This window comes from Triticum dicoccoides, chromosome 1A, assembly GCF_002162155.2.
Source record: "Triticum dicoccoides isolate Atlit2015 ecotype Zavitan chromosome 1A, WEW_v2.0, whole genome shotgun sequence".
In the NCBI taxonomy this organism is placed as follows: Eukaryota; Viridiplantae; Streptophyta; class Magnoliopsida; order Poales; family Poaceae; genus Triticum; species Triticum dicoccoides.
The window spans coordinates 442,192,611-442,211,916 of record NC_041380.1 but is presented as its reverse complement, the minus strand read 5'-3'; positions in this window follow the sequence as shown (position 1 = coordinate 442,211,916).

Below are 19,306 nucleotides of genomic sequence, written 5' to 3'. Positions count from 1 at the left end.
TGTGTGTGATAGACCATGAGGGAGTCCTGGATTAGGGGGTGTTCGGATAGCTGGACTATACCTTCAGCCGGACTCCTGGACTATGAAGATACAAGATTGAAGACTTCGTCCCGTGTCTAGATAGGACTTTCCTTGGCGTGGAAGACAAACTTGGCGATGCGGATATTCAAGATCTCCTACCATTGTAACCGACTCTATGTAACCCTAACCCTATCCGATGTCTATATAAACCGGAGGGTTGTAGTCCGTAGGCAATCAACTCCATATACAACAATCATACCATAGACTAGCTTCTAGGGTTTAGCCTCCTTGATCTCGTGGTAGATCTACTCTTTTACTACATATATCATCAATATTAATCAAGCAGGACGTAGGGTTTTACCTCCATCAAGAGGGCCCGAACCTGGGTAAAACATCGTGTTCCCTGCCTTCTGTTACCATCCGGCCTAGACGCATAGTTCGGGACCCACTATCCGAGATCCGCCGGTTTTGACACCGACATTGGTGCTTTCATTGAGAGTTCCTCTGTGTCGTCGCCTTTAGGCCCGATGGCTTCTTTGATCATCAACAACGATGCGGTCTAGGGTGAGACTTTGCTCCCCGGACAGATCTTCGTCTTCGGCAGCTTCGCTCTGCGGGCCAATTCGCTCGGCCACCTGGAGCAGATCGAAAGCTACGCCCCTGGCCATCAAGTCAGGTTTGGAAGCTTAAACTACACGGCTGAGATCCGCGGAGACTTGATCTTCGACGGGCTCGAGCCACGGCCAATCGCGCCGCACTATCTCGAGGGGCATGATCTAGCTTTGCCCCCGGACAGTGTCCTGGAGGCCGCACACGCATCGGTTCCGACCCCTAACTCGGAACCTATTGCGCCAATCAAGGATGAGCGGTTGGACGTCACCTCGGGGGCTGCGATCCCGAAAGCGATCGAGCCGAACGCTAGCCCCGCACTCTGCACGACCTGTGACTCCGAGGATCCGGACTCCTCCCCGGACTCCGAACCCCCCGCGCCCCTGCCAATCGAATCCGATTGGGCGCCGATAATGGAGTTCACCACCGCAGACATCTTTCAGCATTCGCCTTTTGGCGACATCCTGAATTCTCTTAAGTCTCTCTCTTTATCAGGAGAGCCCTGGCCGGACTACGGTCAGCGAGGGTGGGATATGGACGATGAGAAAATTCAATGCCCACCCACCACCCACTTTGTAGCCACTGTCGACGATCTAACCGACATGCTTGACTTCAGCTCCGAAGACATCGACGGCATGGACGATAATGTAGGAGACAAACAGGAACCAGCACCTGTAGGGCGCTGGAAGGCCACCTCGTCATATGACATATATATGGTGGATACTCCAAAAGATGGAGATGGCGATGGAACAGTGGGGGATGACGCCCCCAAGAAACAGCCAAAGTGTCAGCGTCAGCGGCGCCGCTCTAAATCCCGCCAAAGCAAAAACGGTGATTCCGGCACGGGAGATAATACTACCCCGGATAGCACCGAAGAACACCCACCTCAGCAAGATTTGGCACAGGAAGATGGAGAAGCCAGCCCTCATGAGAGAGCGGCAGACCGAGAGGTCGAGGATGATAACTATATGCCTCCCTCCGAAGACGAGACAAGCCTCGATGACGACGAATTCGTCATACCATTAGACCCCGCCGAACAAGAGCGTTTTAAATGCAGGCTTTTAGCCACGGCAAGCAGCCTCAAGAAAAAGCAGCAACAGTTTAGAGCTGCCCAAGATTTGCTAGCTGACAGATGGACTGAAGTCCTTGCGGCCGAAAAGTATGAACTCGAACGCCCCTCCAAGAATTACCCGAAGCGCAGGCCGCTACCCCGATCAGAGGAGGAAGCACCTACATCACCAGCGCATGACATGGCAGACCAGCCACCTAGCGGTTGCGACAGAGAGGCCTCTCGGCCGTCCACCCAAGCCATGCCCTGACGCCGCTCAACTAAGGCACGGAAAAATGCGCCCGACCTGCGAGACATACTGGAGGATAAGGCAAGACAAACAAGATCGATCTACGGATTGCGCAGGCGCCCTACGGCATGTGACAATGATCTTCACGCCAGATACAACAAATCCGGCCGGGCCGAACACAACAGACATAGCTCTTCCGAGCTGCGTCGTGATATAGCCCAGTACAGAGGCGCCGCACACCCGCTATGCTTCACAAATGAAGTAATGGATCATAAAATCTCAGAGGGTTTCAAACCCGTAAACATCGAATCATACGATGGCACAACAGATCCGGCGGTATGGATCGAGGATTATCTCCTTCACATCCACATGGCACGCGGCGATGATCTACACGCCATCAAATACCTCCCGCTCAAACTTAAAGGAACGGCCCGGCATTGGCTTAACAGCTTGCCAGCAGACTCAATCGGTTCTTGGGAGGACCTGGAAGCCGCATTCCTCGACAACTTTCAGGGCACTTACGTGCGACCGCCGGATGCCGACGACTTAAGCCATATAATTCAGCAGCCAGAGGAATCGGCCAGACAATTTTGGACACGGTTCCTAACAAAGAAAAACCAGATAGTCGACTGTCCGGACGTAGAGGCCCTAGCAGCCTTCAAGAATAACATCCGCGACGAGTGGCTTGCCCGGCACCTGGGACAGGAAAAACCGAAATCCATGGTAGCCCTCACGACACTCATGACCCGCTTTTGCGCGGGAGAAGACAGCTGGCTAGCTCGCAGTAACAACTTATCAAAGAACCCTGGTAATTCGGATACCAAGGACAAAAGTGGTAGGACACGTCGGAACAAGCAAAAACGCCGCGTTAACAGCGACAACAATGAAGACACGGCAGTCAATGCCGGATTCAAAGGCTATAAATCCGGTCAGCGGAAAAAGCCATTCAAAAAGAATACTCATGGCCCATCCAGTTTGGACCAAATACTCGATCGCTTGTGCCAGATACATGGCACCCCCGAAAGGCCAGCCAATCACACTAACAGGGATTGTTGGGTGTTCAAGCAGGCAGGCAAGTTAAGGGCCGAAAACAGAGACAAGGGGCTGCACAGCGACGACGAGGAGCCCAAGCCGCCGAACAACAATGGACAGAAGGGTTTTCCCCCACAAGTGCGGACGGTGAACATGATATACGCAACCCACATTCCCAAGCGGGAGCGGAAGCGTGCGCTACGGGACGTATACGCGATGGAGCCAGTCGCCCCAAAGTTCAACCCATGGTCCTCCTGCCTGATCACTTTTGATCGAAGGGACCATCCCACTAGCATCCATCATGGCGGCTTCGCCGCATTGGTTCTCAACCCAATCATCGACGGATTTCATCTCACAAGAGTCCTCATGGACGGTGGCAGTAGCGTGAACCTGCTTTATCAGGATACAGTGCGGAAAATGGGCATAGATCCCTCAAGGATTAAGCCCACAAGAACGACCTTTAAAGGCGTTATACCAGGTGTAGAAGCCAACTGTACAGGCTCAGTAACACTTGACGTGGTCTTCGGATCCCCGGACAATTTCCGAAGCGAAGAGTTAATCTTCGATATAGTCCCGTTTCGCAGTGGCTATCACGCCCTGCTCGGACGAACCGCATTTGCAAAGTTCAATGTGGTGCCGCACTACGCATATTTCAAGCTCAAGATGCCAGGCCCTCGAGGAGTAATTACGGTCAACGGAAACACCAAACGCTCCCTCCGTACGGAGGAGCATACGGCGGCTCTCGCAGCGGAGGTACAAAGTAGCCTTCTCAGGCAATTCTCCAGTCCGGCCATTAAAAAGCTAGACACTGCCAAGCGCGCCCAGAGTAACCCACAGCAGGACCGCCTGGCACACTCTGAGCAAGCGTAGCAATGCGGCCCCAACCCCAGCTTTCGCGACATAGCGAAACCAGTACCTCGCGTACATAACTACGCCCTTGAAATACCATGGGCACAGGGGAAGGGGCACAATAACGGCACACCCAAAATACGGCTTAAAACGTACTAGGGGCTGCCGGATTCTTTTTTTAATTTTTCCTTACTTTCAGGACTCCATACTTCGGACGACCTGTTCGGCAATTCGACTGCCGCACAAACGATGCAAGATCCAGGGAGGCAGACAAGCCATGCCGCATTATGGAACTCTCAGGTGGTCTCTGTTACGAGCGGTATACCTGTTTTAAATACAATTCCGTGGCCTGCCCCTGGTCAGGACATGCTGAATAGTCCAATATCTTTTGCTTACCGCACTATTTGTATCGTTCGGCTTTGATAAATAGCCTCTCTATAAACAATGCTTAGCTTCTTGTCTATTTTTTGCATTATCTTCTTTTCACATTTATGTTTATTAAATGACATGATTGCACCCGTACACCATGGTACGGCAGACACGCCAGGGGCTTCAGTACCCCTCATTATGGTGTGAGAAGTCCGTACACTTTCACAAGTGCGGCACCCCGAACTTATAGCACTATATGCATCGGCTCCGAATCATGATTTGGGTCAATAGTTAGGTTTGCCCGGCTCCTATGTTTTGGTGCCTTACGTTCCGCTCTATCGGCTAAGGTAGCACTAGGAGAACCACTGCGATTGTGCCCCGGTTCAGCTGGGTTAAGCACCTTAGTGGAGAAAGCTAAAACTGACTGTCATGATGTGGCGAGAGACCGGTCGTTGTTCGAGAGGTTTTTCGAGTCCCTAAAGGCTTATGCCGCTTCGAGCGAGGAGCTGGCTTTGTCCGGCCAAGGCGTGGATAGCGCCCCGAACTCGGTCTTCCGAACTAGGGGCTTCGCCGAAATTTAAAATTATAGAGTTCTATGGCTAAGTGAGAGTGTTCAAGCATTATAGTCTGATTGTGTGGTTCGTTGTGCTGAGCGCCTCCCTCGAAGGACCTAACTATGGGAAAAAGAGCACTCAGGTTTATCCCGAACACCCCAGCACTAGTGGCACGGGGGCAGAAGTCGACGACTGGCCATCTCTCAATTTTTGATAAACGGCCGCACAGAAAGTAATATTTTAAATTCAATAAGCATTGCTTAGCGCATATGAACAAGTTTTTAGCGCACAGGATAAACACGAGCGAGTTCATTCAAATATCACATCCTTGGTACATTCATCCGCCACAAGGCGGGCACCTGCAAGAACATCCTTGTAGTAGTTCTCGGGCTTGCGATGCTCCTTCCCCGGCGGCGGCCCGTCCTTCACAAGCTTCTCACCGTCCAGCTTACCCCAGTGCACCTTTGCACGGGCAAGGGCCCGACGGGCACCTTCGATGCAGACGGAGTGCTTGATGACCTCAAGCCTCGAACATGCCTCCACCAGCCGCCGCACCAGCCCGAAATAGCTCCCAGGCAGGGCCTCTCCGGACCACAGCCGAACTATGAAGCCGTTCATGGCCTGCTCGGCCGCCTTGTGGAGCTCGACCAGCTGTTTCAGCTGGTCGCTCAAGGGCACAGGGTGTCCGGCCTCAGAATACTGAGACCAGAACACCTTCTCCGTCGAGCTACCCTCTTCAGCTCGGTAGAATGCGGCGGCGGCGGATACGCTGCGGGGAAGATCTGCGAATGCCCCTGGAGAGCTCCGGATTCGGGTAAGTAACAAGTAGTTTACTTTTATATTTCTGCTTTGCATAAAGAATGCCTTACCCGCTGCTATCTTCCTCATCTCCTCCAACTCTTGGAGGGCCTTTTGGGCTTCGGCCTTGGCAGACTTGGCAGTCTCAAGGGCCGTTGCGAGTTCGGATGCTTGCACCTTTGACTCAAGCTCCAAACTCTCATGCTTTTTCATGAGAGCCTGAAGCTCTTGCTGAACCTCGCCGACCTGAGCCCCAAGTCTGTCTTGCTTGGTGCGCTCCGTGGCCGCTTTCTTTTCAGCCTCAGACAGCGCCTGCTTAAGGGTCGCCACCTCAGTCGTGGCCCCTACAATAAGCAGTACAATCCTGTTATCTTTTTGCAATCACGCCTTTTTATAGGCACTTTTTCTGTAAGGTATTTCTTACCTTCTTTCTCCTCGAGCCGCCGCTTGGCAAGGCCGAGCTCTTGCTCGGTCCGCTCGAGGTCCTGCTTCAGGACACCCACCTCTGCAGTCAGTGCGGCGGTGGATAGCAGCGAAGCCTGCATACGCATATTGACTCTTTTTTGTTAGACTCCTGCGATATTTAATAGATCCTCTATTCGGCTTTTCTTTCCGAATGCCAAACAGAGCACCAGGGGCTACTATCTATGCGGTAATTTTTTTACATATTTTTACTTACCTCGAAGCCTGTTAGAAGGCTAGCGCAAGCTTCAGTCAGTCCGCTCTTGACGGACTGAACCTTCTGGATCAGCGTACTCATAATAGTACGGTGCCCCTCGTCGATGGAGGCGCCGTCGAGCACCTCCAGCAGATTGTCCGGCACCTCTAGTTGGACGGAGGCCGCCGGCTCAGAAAGCTTGCTCCTCTTGGAAGGAGTTCGCCTACTGCGGTCCGGAACTGTGGAAGATTCCGGCGCGGTGTATGGCACAAAGCCAGACTGAGAGCCCTGGGGAGCCTTATCCCCTTCACCCCTGGAGTCCGGGAGGTTGCCTTGCGGCTCCTCCGGGACCACCTCCTCCTGCCCCAGAGCTTGTCGCGACGCCACTTTGGCGTCGTCTGCAGTGCGGGGGGAGACAGCGGGCGGAACTGTGTTCACGTCCGATAAGTCCAGGGAGCCGCCCGACGATTCGTCGAATTCGGCCCGGGGCGGACTGCATAATTACATTCGACATTAGGGAAAGTTGGGCAACAAAGGAACATCATGAGTTATTCTGATATCCAAGCTTACGATTTCGCCGGACGCTTGGCCTTGTTTGGCCACTCCTCTTTGCCCTCTTCGGTGTTGGGGGCGTAGTCCGGCGGAGGGGTCTTCCTTTTCCTAGACCCCTCGGCCTCCCCCGTTGGGGAGGCCTTCCTCTTCTCTCCTCCCTCCGCTGGGGGGGAGAGTTTTCTTCTTCCTCCTCCTCGTTTTCGCGGGAGGAGGGCGTCTCGGACTCGTCAGATGTCGAGTCCGACACCACCACGTTGCGGGCACTCTTTCGAGTCCTCGTGGTCTTCTTCTTCTTAGCCTTCTTCTCCGGCACCACATAAGGCGCCGGAACCAGCAGCTTCGCTAGTAGAGCTGGGGCTGGGTCTTCGGGCAGCGGAGCCGGACAGTTAATCGGTCCGGATATCGTCCGCCAAGCCTGTCAAAGGTAAAGGAGTTTAGATCCCGCATAGAGTCAAACTATGAAAAAAAAGCTTAACATCCTGTAAAAGGTGTAGATGGCATACCTCGCTAGCGTGACGCTGCGAGCTGTATCCGCGGTCCTCGGAAGCGGATGCGGGAGCCTCGGCGCCCTTGAATAGCATCTTCCAGGCGTCTTCGTACGTCGTGTCGAAGAGCCTGCTAAGGGTTTGATGCTGCGCCGGGTCGAACTCCCACAGATTAAAATCCCGTTGTTGGCACGGGAGGATCCGGCGGACGAGCATAACCTGGATTACATTAACAAGCCGGATTGGCTTGTTCACCAGGGACTGGATGCATGTTTGCAATCCGGTCACCTCTTTTTCATCACCCCACGACAGGCTCGTCTCTTTCCAGGACATAAGCCGCGTGGGGGGTCCGGATCGGAACTTGGGGGCTGCGGTCCATTTCGGATCGTGCGGCTCGGTGATATAAAACCACCCGGATTGCCATCCCTTTAGGGTCTCCACGAAAGAGCCCTCGAACCATAGGACGTTGTCCATCTTGCCCGCCATGGCACCTCCGCACTCCGCCTAGTTGCCGCGCGCCACCTTGGGCTTGACGTTGAAGGTCTTGAGCCAGAGGCCGAAATGAGGGCGGACGCAGAGAAAAGCCTCGCACACGACGATAAACGCCGAGATGTTGAGGATGAAGTTCAGAGCCAGATCGTGGAAATCCAGGCCGTAGTAGAACATGAGCCCCCGGACAAATGGGTGGAGTGGAAAACCCAGTCTGCGAAGGAATTGGGGCAGAAATACTACCCTCTCATGGGGCCTTGGGGTGGGGAGAAGCTGCCCCTCTTCGGGAAGCCGGTGCGTGATGTCCTTGGACAGGTATCCGGCCTTCCTTAGCTTCTTGACTTTACCCTCCGTGACGGAGGAGACCATCCACTTGCCTCCCGCTCCGAACATTGCTGGAGAAGGTTGAGGTGGGAAGTGCAGGCTTGGGCGCTGGAGCTCGGGTGCGCAGGAGATGGATAGGCAAAGGAGGAAGAAGGCGTAGGTAAAAAGGCGGATCCTTGTCCCCTTATATGGGTGGATGCGGTTGTGCGTCCCCACCTGCCATGAAAGTGGCGCGGTTGGGTTACCCACGTTCGTATTGATGAGAATCCCGTAAAAGGGGGTACACGATCTCTGCTTTGACAAGACGTGCCAAGGAAACCGCCTCGCAAAACACGCTGAGGTGAAAAAGTGAAAACGATTCGAGTGAAGGACTTGGCTGTAGTGTGATGACGCACTACGGAATACGTCAGCAGATTTGATTTGTGTTAATATTATTCTCTCTATGGCAATATGTGGAAGCTTATTTTGCAGAGCCGGACACTACTCTTGGTGTTTACAATCTTCTATGAAGGACTTGGAGGAGGAACCCGCCTTGCAATGCCGAAGACAATTTGCACGCCGGACTCGTCGTCATTGAAGCCTGGTTCAGGGGCTACTGAGGGAGTCCTGGATTAGGGGGTGTTCGGGTAGCCGGACTATACCTTCAGCCGGACTCCTGGACTATGAAGATACAAGATTGAAGACTTCGTCCCGTGTCCGGATGGGACTTTCCTTGGCGTGGAAGGCAAGCTTGGCGATGCGGATATTCAAGATCTCCTACCATTGTAACCGACTCTATGTAACCCTAACCCTATCCGGTGTCTATATAAACCGGAGGGTTGTAGTCCGTAGGCAATCAACTCCATATACAACAATCATATCATAGGCTAGCTTCTAGGGTTTAGCCTCCTTGATCTCGTGGTAGATCTACTCTTGTACTACCCATATCATCAATATTAATCAAGCAGGGCGTAGGGTTTTACCTCCATCAAGAGGGCCCGAACCTGGGTAAAACATCGTGTTCCCTGCCTCCTGTTACCATCCGGCCTAGACGCACAGTTCGGGACCCACTACCCGAGATCCGCCGGTTTTGACACCGACAGACCACCTCTAGAGGGTTGTGTCGGTTCCCTCCAAAACCTATTGTCTTACATAGTATCACGCTAGGTTACTTCGCTTTCGCTAAACCCTAATACCCGACACCGCCGCCGCCGTCATCACCGTCGCCGCTCCCGATCGTGCCGCCGCCATGTCGAGTGCCGCCACGTCTGGTTCCGCCACCGCGGGGTTCCTGCCGACCTCCCTCGCGGCGCTGCTGTCCCTCCTGCTGGACGCCGCCGCTGTGCCATCCCCGCTCGGGACACGGAGCGTCGGCTCCTTCTTCTCGACTTCTCCAGCGGCCTCATCATTCGGGCGCGAGCTCGCGGTGCACACCGCTGCTGCGTCGTCCGCCTCTCCTGTCGTGGGTGTTGTCCCGTCGCTACCGCCGATGGCGCCCGAGTCCGCCTTGATGGCGGGGCTGTCGGCGTCGGGCCTAGCTGCGGCGCCATCTGCCCCCACGCCCTTTGTTCCTCCGGCGGCGTCCCCGGTCACGCTGACGGCCTCTATGGTGTCCTCACCCCAGGCTGTCTCCTCGATGGGATCGTCGCCGCCGCCGTCGTTTCACTTCGGCCACCTCATCACCATCAAGTTATCGTCGGACAACTACATCTTCTAGCGTGCGCAGGTTCTTCCGCTCCTTGGGAGCCACTACCTGCTCGGCTACGTCGACGGCTCTCTCCCTTACCCCCCCCCCCCCGCGGGCTGGTGGACAGCATGCACGGTCCGGTCTATAATCCCGCTCATCGTGTTTGGACGGGGCAGGACCAGGTGAAAGGGCATGTAGCCCCTAAGTGTGGTTTTGGTAACTAAATGACAATCTCTATGGACTAATGTTTCTCAATGAGATATATTTAAAGGTTTTGTCCATAGATGGTGCCTCAAGGATATTGGATGGAATCAAGGATGAAGTCCATATATATGAAGATAGTGCCTCAAGGATATTGGATGGAATCAAGGATGAAGTCCATATATATGAAGATATATTTGTTGTATGCTTTGGAGTTAAATGACAATTCCTATGGAGCATCAAGTGCATTGAATCTTATATGAAGATATGTTCCATAGTGATGCTTGAAGTGCATTGGGTTGTTTTGTGAAGTCTGCCATCAAAGCATCTGAAGAAGTCCCCATGGTATCCTTCTTTGGATACCCCTTGCACACAGGCTTGTACCACGCGCATGGGGTCGAGTGTCAACTCTCTGGATACCCCGTGATCACAAGGCCTAGGTGTTGGCTCTCGAGATCCCATATCCAGTGAGGTTTCAAGTTGGTCTTCGAGTACTTCTATTGAATCCATCAAGATTAATTTCTATGCCAAATCTAATTATGTTCATGGTGGAGTTCATTGGAGGATCTCAAAGACTGACATATTGGGGCTTTTAAGGATCAAGGGCTTCAGAGAATAATCAGAGAGAAGAATTCAAGTTATGGTTTCAAGACAAGATCATGGTGAGCTCATGTGTTGGGTTTAGGTTGTCAAGTCTTGAAGCAAGCAACTAGAGTGAAGAATTCATTGTGCCTCTCAAGATATTATGATGGAGGACTTTTAAGGATCAAGGGTTTGAGAGAATAATCAAAGAGAAGAATTCAAGTTATGATTCAAGACAAGATCATGGTGAGCTCACGTGTTGGGTTTCAGTTGATCAAGTCTTAAAGCAAGCAACTAGAGTGAAGAATTCATTATGCCTCTCAAGAGATTGTGATGAAGTTTTTATAAGGGCAAGTGGTGATCAAGATGATATTCATAGTGGAACTTGATATGGTCATGAAAGAGTCTTCGGTGATATTGTCTTGAAGCAATGAAGGGAAATGAAGAGTTCATTGTGGCTTTCAAGAAACCAAGATGGAGCTTGGAGTAAAGATGTTGGTTGACCAAGATGAAGCTCGAAGATTATATCTAGATGGTCAACTCTCAAAGTGCAAACATTGTACCACCTGGGATCAAGTGATCTAGTGGTATGGTAAGTAATTGTGAATTGTGCTTTGTTACCTAACCCATGCTATGTGTTTGTTATGTCTATGTGGGGTTAGGTGTTTCTCATGGGCTTGCATCAAAAGGAAAGATCTCAAGTAGCCTATGTGTGGATGACATCAAGTGGTGATGGTCATCGGGTTCGAGGAGTCCAAGTGCAAGATGAGAAGCCCGAGGTTATATGCTTTGAAGCTTGTGGTCCACATCATGATAATGCTCATGTGAAGATGGGCTTAAGTTAAGGCTTCCCTCATTGCAATATGAGGAAGCAATTCAAGCATCTTCGCCAAGTGGTTGTGGACGAGAAAGGGATTCCAACTTGAGACAAGCATTGGAGTCATCACCAAGATCAAGTTGAATATGCAAGGCAAAGGTATACCTTAGCTAGGTTTTCCTAGTTTTGCTGGTCTCATGGTGCTTGGTGGGAGACCGGATTATAGGTTTGATAGTCGTACTATCAAGAGGGACTCTCGGGCAAGTAGCTTGATCATGTCGCATGTAGAGAGCTCAAACCTTTGCATTACTTGCATAATTATTTCTTGTTGATATTGTTTGGTTCTCTATGTGAGGACCTTGGGATTTTCCATAGCTTCAAAACGAACCCAAGATCATCGAATTCGGAGTCCGTATGCCAAAGTTATCACGGTTTTAGTGGGCTGCTGCAGGCTGTTCTGGGTACCCCGTGGACACGGGGTTTTTGACCCCCGTGGGCACGGGGCCCCATGCACGCGGCCTTGTACCGTGCACACGGGACCCCGTGGGCACGGGGTCTAAACCCCCGTGGGCACGGGGTGTCCAAGAAGTGTCCGTTGGAGCCCCAACGGTTAGTTTTGGAAGTTGGCTATAAAAGAGCCCTTCCTCCCCACCGGTTTGGGTGTTGTTCATTCACATTCTAAACATCATTTTGAGCCTCTTACCACCTCTCCCAAACCCTATCTCCCCTCTAAGTGAAGGGGGATTTGTGGATGGATCTTGGAGTCATTTGTTGATTTCCTCCATTGCATCCCCTCTCTTCAATCCCCTACTTTCTTGAGTTGCATCTTGTGAGATTGAGAGGGTGAGTTGAGAATTTGTTGCTTGACCTTGCATTGCATTTGTTGCTTTGGTTTGAGCTCCCCGCATCGATTTGTTCGAGTGAGAGCCCGTGAGTTTATTACTCTTGGAGGCTTCGCCTCCTAAATGGTTTGGTGATACATTGAGAAGATTGTGAAGAGGCCTATGTGGCCAAGGTTCCCCTGGAAGCTTCCTTTTGTGGTGTGCTCTGGGGAAGGGTGTTGAAGTGGCCTAGGTGGTCAAGTTCCTCCGGAAGCTTCCGTGGTTGTGGTGTGCTCCAGAGAAGTTTGTAAAGGTGTGGTGGTCGCCTTCAAGACCAACCTTGAGTGAACCGAGGCTCATCCGTTGGGAGTGACTCGGAAGGGAGAATACGGTGAGTCACTTGGTGACGCCCCGGAGCTTTGGCTTTGGCACCGCTCTAACGGAGATTAACACTCTCATGAGTGTGAACTTCGGGATAAATCCGCGTCTCCGACTCACTTGTGGTTATCTCATACCCACACCCTTTACTTTCCACAATTCATACTTGCTCATATTGATATATCTTGTGCTAGTTGAATTGCTTAGTACTTCCTACATTTCCTTATCTTGTGATATAGTTTGTGCTTGCTAGTTTCTTTTAGTACCTATCTTGTTTAGCATAGGTTGTTGGTGCACTTAGTTGAGCCTAGCATATTTAGGTTTTGTGCATGAAAAGTATCCCTTAGTTTAATTCTGCATTAGGATAAAGCCAAATCCGTAAAAGTTTTAAAACGCCTATTCACCCCCCTCTAGTCGTCATCTAGATCATTTCAATGTGTATCAGAGCTTTGGTCTCTCCTTGGTAGGCTTCACCGCCTGGAGAGTAAAGATGTCGACTAGTGGCATAGTGCACGATGACACCTTTTGTTTTAGTGGCACAAACTATCACTTGTGGAAAATTCGCATGCTTTGTCATTTTCGGACCATGGGTCCAAATTTTGTGCGAATTGTTCTTGTAGGGGCTTCTTCGTGGAAGGATGACCTTTTTCCAACTAATGAGGAAAATGATATGCTTTGTGGGTATGGTGCTAAGAATGCCATAATCTGGTCCATATCCCTCGAAGTGTTTGAGTCAATCATGACTTGTGTGACGGCTCATGATATGTGGACCAAACTTGAAGAAATATATGATGGGTCCAATCTTGTTGATATTCATCATATGTCGGAGGAGTCAATTGAGGTGTTCTCCACATCTTCAAATCATGAAGAACTCCATATTGCTTCTTCACCCATGTGCTTGGAAATTTCTACTTCTTCCACCTCACCATCATATGGCATGTCCCAAGGTAATGACATGGTGAGTGGAAATATTATTTGTAATGATGATGTTGTGCTAAACATTGTTTATCTTTCATGTATACATGCTAGTGTTGTGGATTCTATGGACTTGAGCATATCTAGCAAAAATGACTTACATTCTTGTGTTGATAGTCCATGCATATCATTTGGAGATTCCTTGAATACCTTTTGTGATGATATGCTTGATACTCCTTGTTTCCATGATCTCTATGCTTCCATTTCCTCTAGTTGTTGTTTGACTAACCATGTAGAGGAAACAAGAGAAAATAGTGCACACACCATTATTGAGGAAATTGCTAGAGGAGCAAAGAAGGACATCACCTCGTTGGAGAGGAAATGCTATGAGTGTCAAGAGGATGGACACGGACATCCTACTCCTGATGATAAAGAAACTCCCTCTCCAAAAGAATCATCATCAACCTCCGATGTTCACATGTGCCTCATGGCAAGAGGTAATACCGAGGTATCATCTACTCTTTGTAATGATATTCATGAGTGATGATGAATGTGATAGGGATATGAGTCAAGAAATATATGAAATTGGTAATTCTCTTCGGGGGCAAATAAGAACACTTATGAGATGTTTAAATATCTTATCACTCATTTTGTAAAGTGTAATGATTTACTTCACGAAGAGCAAGAACAGAATGAAAAACTTGATTGTCACCTTCTTGATGCTCTAGAAACTCTTAGAAACTTAGAATCTTCTAAAGAAGAGATTGAAGTTGCTCATGATCAACTTAAAGAGGATTTTGAGCACCTTGACCTTGTCTACAAGAATGTCAAAGTAGAGCTCACCAAACTCTCTAAGTCTTATGAGGAACTTCAAGCTACTCATGTGAAGTCTCTAGTTTCTTCTAGCTCCTCTCATATTGTCAATGATGCTTGTGCTACTAACTCCACTCCTTGTGAAGCATCTATCTTGAAGGAGAATGTTGAGCTAAGGGCTCAACTTGTTTTGCTAATTAACAATTATGGGAAATTAGAAGAAAGTCATGAAAAGCTCTCGGGCTCTCATGGTGACCTTCTAATCTCCCATGAAAGGCTAAAGTTAGCTCATGAGGCTATTGTGACTAAGGTAACATCTCATGAGCCTCATGTGGACATTAGCACTATATCTACTCAAAATGATTTATTGACATGTGCTAGTCCTAGTAATTCATCTAGACATATTATAGTCAATTCTTGTGATGAATTGCCCCCCTTGCCTTGTTGCTCTAATAATGAAGTTTCTACTTCCTCTAGTACTTTTGTTGATACTAACCTTGTAGAGGAAAACAAAGAGCTCAAGGCTCAAGTCACTAATTTTAAGAAAGACTTGGAAATGTGTCATAAAGGAAATTCCACTCTCAACAATATTTTGAGTGGTCAAAAATCCCCTCATGACATGGGTGGACTTGGTTTCATCTCCAACAACAAGAAGTCCAAGAAAAGGAATAAGGGACAAGACCAAGTCAAGAATACGGCCAACATCACATGCTTCAAGTGCAAGAATGTTGGACACCATGTGAGATCTTGTCCATTGAAGAAGAAGGATTCAAATGTGAAGCAACAAGGGAAGCGGCCTCAATTTCAATCTCAAGGTCAACCTCAAGTTTAATCTCAAGGTCAACCTCAAGCTGAAGAAAGGCCACTATCAATAATGAACCAAGGAAATGCTCCCCAAGTTGAGGAAGTAAAGAATAAGAGAAGGGGGAGCACATGTTGCTATATTTGTCATGATAAGGGACACATATCTTCATCTTGTCCCAACGGTAACATCCCTAAGCCTCCTCTAGTCAATGATCATTATTCGCTTAGGAAGGATGTTGTTGGCAATTTGTTTGCCAAGTTTGTTGGTGTCCAAAGTGGTTTGGAAATGGAAAAGGCCATTTGGGTTGCCAAGCCTATTGTGAATAACTTCTTAGGACCCAACTTGGTTGGGGACCATCAAGCTCAACCTTGATCAATAGGTGTGTGGAGGACATTGGAGATTTGGCTAGTTCATGAAGAAAATAATATTCACCATTTATTTGTTTGAGCCAAGTCATGTGGATTATCTTCATTTTATCTATCCAATGTTCCTCCTTGCGGTAACTTGTATTTTTATTGCTTACATTGAAAGTTACTCGCCCCTTGCATGCTTAGGTTTTGTATCTAGCATGTGCATTTATATGTTGTGCTTCCTAGTATGCTTGATTTGTGTTATCTAGCATGTGTAGGATGCATTGCACATCATATAGTGTTGCTTGTTGTCTTGAGCCTTTTTTGTATGTTGTTTGGCTCTTGCGAGATATTAGTGGATCATCACATTATGGGGGAGTGTTATGTTTTGTGCGCATCACAAACCCAAAATGTGAATATGAGAAATACTACATAGTATTGATACTCAATATTATCTAGTCACTATGTGGTATGTCAAGCTCATTTGAAATTCAATTTCTCAGAGTATCCATTAATTATCTCTTGTAGGTGGTTATTTGCCTCTTTTGTGTGCTTGTCATGGTATCCAGAAATTTGCACCAGAAAAGTTCTGGATACCCCGTGCGCACGGGGTCTTTTGACCCCCGTGCACACAAGGTGTTATGTAACTCCCTGGATACCCCGTGTGCACGGGGTCTTTTGACCCCCGTGCGCACGGGGTGGTTGTTGATTATGATCTTGTGCTTCTTCGGATTCTACCACCGAGTGTTAATGCCAAATACCAATTGGTATTTCTTCTTGTGGTAGAATTTTATGATCATCTTCTTCTCGGCTTGTGCTTCAACTTGCCTTATCTCACTGCTTGACTATCTTTTATCTACTTGAGTGAGATAAGCCTTTGAGCATGTGTGTAATGTATATCATTTATGCTCTTTGGTTTTTGCTTAGTTCATATGTTGTACTTTTCTTGCAGTCCTGCGTGGATTCGTCTCTTGATATAATTTGGACAACTTGAATGCTTTATGTTATTTTTGGAGTATTCTTCGTTTAAGTATTCTTTTGTCCAAATTGTATCTCTTTGGATCTTGGTAGGCATGTGCATGCATATTTATTTATATACTTTTTCATGCCTTGATTGCTCTACTTGACCCTCTATATAGGGTAAACTCCATCAAATCATTAATGATTAAAAGTGTGCATGAACTTCAAGTTCATATCCTTTTGCACATATTTAATATGGAGTTTGCCCTATGTATTGTGGTTGGACTAACTACTTCGGACCCAATAAGTTTGGGGACCAAAGTGTACCTTAATGTGTGTTAGGTACGTTGGAGAAGCATTGGATGCTTGGCTTATTCATGAGGAAGGTGGATACACCACGGAAAATTATTAGAGCCAAGCTTGGTTGATTCTTTGATTTGAGAGAGAAGATAAATGAAAACCCGGTTCGGTGTAAGTATTGCATTCTCACCATGTAAACCCGGTTATACAAAATTTGGGTCTTTTTTGTTGGATATGCATCAAACTCCCACACTTACTATATTCTCAATAAATCCATGGGATGTATTGAGGAAACGGTGAATGTGGAGTGTGATGAGAATAACGACTTCCATGCGGAGCAATTTGTTTCAAGTGTTGTAGGTGATGAGGCTCCTTCCGAAGCTACAAGTACAATGGGGATTGGTCATATTCTTCCACAAGAAACACCCCTTGTCCATGTAGAAGAAGAAGGAGTAAGAGCCCCTCTTGTGGACCGACCACAAGGGAAGTCATCACCCCCAACACGAGGGCAAGATGTTATGGGAGATCATGTACCTATCCAAGAAAAAGATCAAGTCCATCATGTTCGCCGTAGTAGATCAAGGGCCCCTTGAACCAATGCTTTCTCTCCCGGTAACAAGTACTTACTTCATGCCTTTATTTAAGTTAGAGTCAACATTGTGTATGTTGCATCATGGCATGATTAGTACTTGTTGAGTGAGTGTTTGTATGTATTTCTTATATCTTTGCACTCATGTTTTTTTATTTTGGACCCATGCTTAGCATGATTATCATATTGGGTATCTCCATTACCCTTTGTCCAAAATATGTTCTTTTGATCCTTTGGATGTTTGATTCTCATGACATATCTTTTTGGTGCATTCTATGGATCCTCAACATAGTGTGAATTTCTTCGTGTGTTCGTAACTGGATATGTGCACTTGATTCCACTCACAATATGAGAAATGCACAAATTAAGGAGGAACCCATACTATATTGGTTGTCTAGATTTTTCTTCCATTTTGGCACTTGTTGCCAATGGGGGAGAATTTTAGAGGGTTTAGGAGAAGTGGTTTAGGAGAAGTGGGTTGGTTCCTGTCATCCATGCATATATACATTTGTTGTGCTTGCTCGTTGCATCGATGTGTATATAGAGAAAACTCCACCGAGTTCTTTCACATGCATATATTGTGGGGGAGTTTGCTCTATATATTATGGTTCTACTAGCATCAAATTCTTGTATAGTATTTTGATGCTAGTATAACCGGTTTTGATAACATCAACTATCTTTATGATATTTGAGGCTATCAAAACCACCTCAAGTATAAAATTTATTCTTGGATAGATTGCATACTTGTTTTAATTTCATTATATAAACCCTCTTGTTGAGATTGTCATCAATTACCAAAATGGGGGAGATTGAAAGGGCATGTAGCCCCTAAGTGTGGTTTTGGTAATTAAATGACAATCTCTATGGACTAATGTTTCTCAATGAGATATATTTGAAGGTTTTGTCCATAGATGGTGCCTCAAGGATATTGGATGGAATCAAGGATGAAGTCCATATATATGAAGATAGTGCCTCAAGGATATTGGATGGAATCAAGGATGAAGTCCATATATATGAAGATATATTTGTTGTATGCTTTGGAGTTAAATGACAATTCCTATGGAGCATCAAGTGCATTGAATCTTATATGAAGATATGTTCCATAGTGATGCTTGAAGTGCATTGGGTTGTTTTGTGAAGTCTGCCATCAAAGCATCTGAAGAAGTCCCCATGGTATCCTTCTTTGGATACCCCTTGCACACGGGCTTGTACCACGTGCATGGGGTCGAGTGTCAACTCTCTGGATACCCCGTGATCACGAGGCCTAGATGTTGGCTCTCGAGATCCCATATCCAGTGAGGTTTCAAGTTGGTCTTCGAGTACTTCTATTGAATCCATCAAGATTAATTTCTATGCCAAATCTAATTATGTTCATGGTGGAGTTCATTGGAGGATCTCAAAGACTGACATATTTGGGCTTTTAAGGATCAAGGGCTTGAGAGAATAATCAAAGAGAAGAATTCAAGTTATGGTTTCAAGACAAGATCATGGTGAGCTCATGTGTTGGGTTTAGGTTGATCAAGTCTTGAAGCAAGCAACTAGAGTGAAGAATTCATTGTGCCTCTCAAGATATTATGATGGAGGACTTTTAAGGATCAAGGGTTTGAGAGAATAATCAAAGAGAAGAATTCAAGTTATGATTCAAGACAAGATCATGGTGAGCTCACGTGTTGGGTTTCAGTTGATCAAGTCTTAAAGCAAGCAACTAGAGTGAAGAATTCATTATGCCTCTCAAGAGATTGTGATGAAGTTTTTATAAGGGCAAGTGGTGATCAAGATGATATTCATAGTGGAACTTGATATGGTCATGAAAGAGTCTTCGGTGATATTGTCTTGAAGCAATGAAGGGAAATGAAGAGTTCATTGTGGCTTTCAAGAAACCAAGATGGAGCTTGGAGTAAAGATGTTGGTTGACCAAGACGAAGCTCGAAGATTATATCTAGATGGTCAACTCTCAAAGTGCAAACATTGCACCACCTGGGATCAAGTGATCTAGTGGTATGGTAAGTAATTGTGAATTGTGCTTTGTTACCTTAGCTAGGTTTGCTATGTGTTTGTTATGTCTATGTGG